The sequence below is a fragment of the Rattus norvegicus genome, chromosome 3, assembly GCF_021556685.1.
Source record: "Rattus norvegicus strain SHRSP/BbbUtx chromosome 3, alternate assembly SHRSP_T2T, whole genome shotgun sequence".
In the NCBI taxonomy this organism is placed as follows: Eukaryota; Metazoa; Chordata; class Mammalia; order Rodentia; family Muridae; genus Rattus; species Rattus norvegicus.
This window is the reverse complement of record NC_141536.1, coordinates 42273365-42279429: the sequence shown is the minus strand read 5'-3', so window position 1 is coordinate 42279429 and position 6065 is coordinate 42273365.

The following is a 6065-nucleotide window of genomic DNA, read 5'->3' as shown; positions in this document are numbered from 1 at the left end:
TTCTTTGATGTTTCTTCAACATGATAGAAAATACTCCTCAAGGAAGGTGACAGTCCCACTCTGAGGGTGAAGAACCAATCTAATATCCAAAAGTATCAGCAGATTAGAATTTTTACCTTGTTCTTACTTAGCAAGCAAGGAGAGACAACAACAACAACAAAAACACCTCAACATCCTCTCTAAAAGTAACAGTAATACCAAAACAGAATAGGCAAAGGACATTAATTGAAGGGGAATCATAAAACTAGAGAAAGATTAATGCATGTATGAAAAAGTCCAGTCATTAATAATAATCAAATGAATTTAAAACTAAAACAATTTGGGGGGATGTTTGTGGTGCTAGAGATTGCATCTCAGGGTTCACCTGTGGCCAGTAGGTGCCACACAACTCTGCTACAAACACCACTCAGCTCAAAACAGTTAACTTTAAAAATTCCCAATTGGCAAGGATTGGACAAGGGTTGGGGACAGCAGTGTAAAAAGCACAGTGGAAGACATCTGTCATTCCGGCATTTAGAAGTCAAAGAGGGAAGATTACTGTAAGTTTGAGTTCAGCTTGTTCTTCCCAGTGAGAAGCAAGCGAGTCAGGGCTATATAGAAACATCCTGACTCAAAAACAAAACACAATGAGACAACAAGGAAAACCAACCCATCAAAAACCAAAAAGTAAAGTGCTATGAGACCGGAACATTAATGGAAAGGTATCTGATACTTTGCGATTAGAAATATCGTCAGGGTTTCTACTCTTGGGATTCTAGCCTAAAGAAATTATGAGATGTGGCCAAAAGCTGTGTAGCCACAGAGCTTAGTCACACCCTCAGAGAATACTTAAGGACTTGGAAAAACACTCAGAGTACAACCAAGAAACTAAGAGAAACTATGTACCATTTTATGAACTCTTCTTTGCAACTGGAGAGATACCTCAGGGGCTTAGAACCCTGGCTCCCAATCCAGAGAACCTAGGTTTGATCCTGACACCCACAGCGTGGATTACAAAGAACTATATTGCCAGTCCCAGGGGAATCTGACACACTCTTTTGGCCTCTGCAGGCACTGCAGGCGTGAGGTATACAGACACGCATGCAGACAAAACACCCACACATACAAAATAAAGTAATTTAAAAACAGGAATACTTTTCTCAATATTTATTTTTAAAGTGGTTATGGCATGATTTTACTTTTTATTTTCAACACATTTGTCTATTCATATGACTAATAACTTATGAAAAAATTAAAAATATAAACCAAAGAAAGAGTATACAGTAAGAGACCGCTGGTGTGTACAGCGTTTCATTTTGAGGCAATGAAGATGGTTTAAAATTGGTCTGCTCTGATGATTGCTCAAGTCTTTGAAGGAACTATTTAAACTGTACACTTGAAATGGGCAGTGTTTATAATACAAAAAGATGGCTCAGTGGTTAAGAACATGCATGGCTCTCCCAGAAGGCCAGAGTTACGTTCCCAGCAGCCGTGTCATACAGCTCACAATGACTTGAACTCTAGCTTTGGCAGATCCATTGCCTCTGGCTACTATGGGCTCCTGCACATATGTGCATATGCCTATACACAAACAGACATATACATGATTTCAAATAAATTTAAGAGGTAATTATAGTTCAATAAAGTTTCTATTAAAAAGAGGGGTTTGGGGTGGTGGTGGCATATCCCTTTTGTCCTAGCACTAGGAGTCAGAGGCAGGTAGATCTCTGTGACTTTGGGGCCAGCCTGGTCTACAGAGATAGTTCCAGGATGATCTTGACAAACAGGGGTAGGGAGAGATTTGGGACAGGTGGTGGAGGCATGTACCTTTAGTCCCAGCACTTGGGAAGCTGTGAGTTTGTCTACATAGTGAACTATAAGCCAGTCAAGGCTATATGGTGAGTCCCTGTCATAACAAACAAAAAGTTGAGGGACGTGGCTTTGTAGTTGAGAGCTTACCCAGCATGCCCAAAGCCCCAAGTTCAATCTGTAGTCCATGCACTTGTATGTATATGCACAAATACGAGAACTCCTCCACATACACAAGGTAAAAAGATTATTTGTACTGACACAATCTCTGTATTACCACTGGCAACATCTTCATGCATAGCTCTGTAAATTCAGTAGTTCACGCTAGTGAATACATGCTAGTTCAAAAATAAAAAAACAAAACTAAAGACTTGAGTCATAGAAGGCATACCACTTCAGAAAGCATTTTTAATTACAACGTGTTTAATTTCATATAATCAGAGAGTAAAATGGGACCTAGAGGTGGTTTGGAGAAACAAATTCTGGCCCCAGCCTTGCTTTAACTAGCTGTGAAACCTTGAAAAGCTATGCATGTTTTGGGGACAAACTTTTCCAAGGAGAAAAGGCAGGGATATGGCCAGAGCGAGATCTCTGGACGCTTCCAAGTCCCCTAACAGAGGGACACAGTAAAAATAAGTCTTGAGAGTAACAATTGTAACAGAAAAGACTGTTTATCAAAGGGTGATTGGTGAGCATCAAGATACATTGTGACATTAATTAAAAGCAAAAAGCACAGAAGCCCAACGTATATTACATTGCCAGTTGTGACAAAGCAAAAGAAAACACATGTAATTGTTCCTATTTCTAGAACATTTCTCAACTGATACATGGCAGCTGGCAACGAGAGGAAACTGGTTCTTTGTGCTTGCTTCACTGCAGTCTGTCCTTGTGTCCTTGTATACTTTGTATCTTTCATTTGTTCATATACTGTGTTGTTGGGGTTGAACCTGGGTCTTTGGAAATGCTAGACAAGCACTGTGGTATGTCCCGGCCCCTTGAATCATGGTTTTAAACACCACCAACAAAACCACATTAAGACAAATGTCTTGGTAACAACAGAATGTGAATGTCTGTGTAGAGCTAAAGAACTTACTTCCTCCAGCTAACCTATTTGATTGAATCCCATTCCTTGGCTGGTGAGGCCCGCATGATTTGGACTTGGCCAGGCTACCTTAGCCTCCTCCTGTGGCCACACACCTTCATCCTGCTGGGTCCAAAAGGCTCTCTGTGAGTCCCTGGAAATCTTGAGCTCTTCACTCAGAAATGGCAAATGCAGGAATTCCAAATAAGGTCTGGGATTTCAGAACTGACAGGTCTCCAAGAGAGCCCAGTCCTGGTTCCACACCAGAGGAGAAAAAAGGAGGCTATGAAATCTGAAGTTACTTGCATAAGGTCACATGGCCAGTTCTCCACTATATGTAATTAACCTTAGTAGCTGCTCTCTGGAGTTTCATTCAAAAAAAAAAAAGTAGGTTAATAAAAAGGAAGTGGCTGCATTTTAGATATGGGTAGAATTGGGGCCACATTAGGCCTTAGAAAATTAATTTGATTTCTTATCTGTGACAATGTCCTCATAGCGCACTCAGAGAGAAATCAGGAAAAGGAATATTCTCTAAAAATGAAAAGCCACCTTGATTCAGAGTCTACCACGGTGAAATTTGAAATGCATTTGTTTAATTTGATGAGGAAATTGATTTGATCCTCCTAACGACGTTTATCTGAGGGACTCTAGGGACTGGCTTTTGAAGCCCACATCTAGACAATGAAGAGACATTAACCATAGTTAAGTAAGTTAAAAACTCCAGGAACTTCAGACTTACGACCTCAGAAAAGCCTGGGGGGAATCTAGCCTTCAGAGTTGCAAAGGGGAAGTCAAAAGTGCAGGCAAAGGAGCAAAGGAGGCAGATCCTTGGGGAAAATGTCCTTCTCAAAGGAGAGCTAGGAACACACACACAAAGACACACACACAGACACAGACACACACACAGACACACACACACAGACACACACACATACACACCACACACACACAGACATACACAGACACAAACAAATATACACACACACCACACAGACACAGACACACATAGACACCACACACACACACAGATACACACAGACACACACACAGACACACATGCAAACACACACACACCACACAGACACAGACACACATAGACACCACACACACACACATAGATACACACAGACACACACACAGACACACATGCAGACACACACACACCACACAGACACAGACATACATAGAAACCACACACACACACACCACAGACACAGGCACAGACACAAACACACATATACACACACACAGACACAAACACACACACACACACACACACCCCACCACTACCACCAAAGTAACACTTCCCAAGTCACAAATATAAATCCATATGCACTCCTCCCCAGTGAGATGCTGTTCCATGACTGTCAGATCTTTTGAAAATGTGTGCATTTCTATTTTTATAATGTTTATCATTTCTGCTTATTAAAGTAATGCTATAGAATGATCGGAACACAGGGACCCTGAAAGAAAGACCAGAGAGTACATTTCAAATGTACAGAAGGTGTAGTCTTTATATTGTGAGATGGTATCAGTAGCCTGGGTGTGCCTGCTACTCAGAGAGAGAGAGAGAGAGAGAGAGAGAGAGAGAGAGAGAGAGAGAGAGAGAGAGAGGGAGGGGGAGGGGAGGGGAGGGGGAGAGGGAGGGGGAGAGGGAGAGGGGAAGAGGGAGAATAAATTTTCTGATTGACAATGTTTTCCTCTGTTGCTCTCCACTATAACATTATTATTATTATTATTATTATTATTATTATTATTATTATTATTATTATTATTGAGATAGGATAGGATCTCTCTATGTGATACTGGCTGTCCTGGAGCTCACTGAATAGACCAGGCTGGCCTGAAATTCACAGAGAAGCATGTGCCTCTGCCTCCCTAGGGCTGGGTTAAAGGTGTGTACCATCACTTACAACAAACCTACCTATTGCACTGAGATCTCCCTGAATCTGAAGTGCACAGATTGGCTGGACTGGTAGGCTGACCAATGAGCCCCAGGGAATGTCCTCTCTTTGCTGGGCGAGCACTTGGGTTATAGGACCAGGACCTTGACATACTACTGGGATCTGAGTTTAGGTCTTTAAGCTTGGTCAACAAACTACCATTTGGGCTATCTCCCTCTTGCTCCATTTGGACACTGAGTCTCCCTTGAGAGGGAGAGATAAATAGCGTCAAAAACCCTATCTCTGTTACGTATTTTCAATGTAGAACTTACCGTTGGCATTTCCAAAGTGAGAAGATGATAGTTACCTTTTTATGCAAACCCTTTTGCATTTGATGCTTTCTATTTTCTTAACGTAAATTCCTGAGGTAGGACTAAAGTGTCAAAGGATATAAATATTGTTAAGATGTTGATACATACCACCTAATTATCTTTTATAAATTGTTTTCCAGCATGCGGTCTCCTCAGCAACAGTGTCCTTTATTAAACCAAATTTACCAAAAGAAACATGCTTAATTACTGACAAAGGCTGGGAAATAATTGCATGGAATATTTTATTTGTATTACCTTCTGTTCAGTATTTATTTATCCAATCATTTATATATTTTATCATTTATCTATCTATCTTTTTTTTTTTTTGAGTCAGGGTCTATAGTCCTGGCCATTCTGAAACTCAGTCTGGCCTTGAACTCATGGAGATCCTATCTCTGTTCCCCAAGAGCTGGGATTAAAGGTTTGTATCAGTGTCACTATGCCTGGCTTACCTTTTCTTCAGTTTCTCCAGTTTTTGAAGGGTAAAGATTTCTAATTCTCTCCTATGTTAATTTTCATCAAATCTGACCTTTAATTAGAGGGTTCATTTTATTGATTCTAAGTTTCTTATACATCATCATTCTAATCTTTTTGAATATATGTTGTGGATGAATTTATTCCCTTTCCTCCTTATTCGTCTATTCTTTGAACATTTTTGGGGAAAAGCTTTACATAGTCAAGTCAACTCAATATTTATTTATTTATTTTTATTTAGGAAGTAATTTTCTTTCTAAAAATAAGAATTTATTTACTCTGGCTTTCAATTAATTCATGATTTAAAACAATTTAACTCTTGTTTCTAATAGCACCTATATTCCAAGTGACTGGAAAAAAGGCTGAGGCAGTGGGTCCCTTGAGCTCAGAAGTTTTAGATCAGTCCATTACGAACACACACACACCACACACACACACACCCATACACACCCACCCACACACCACACA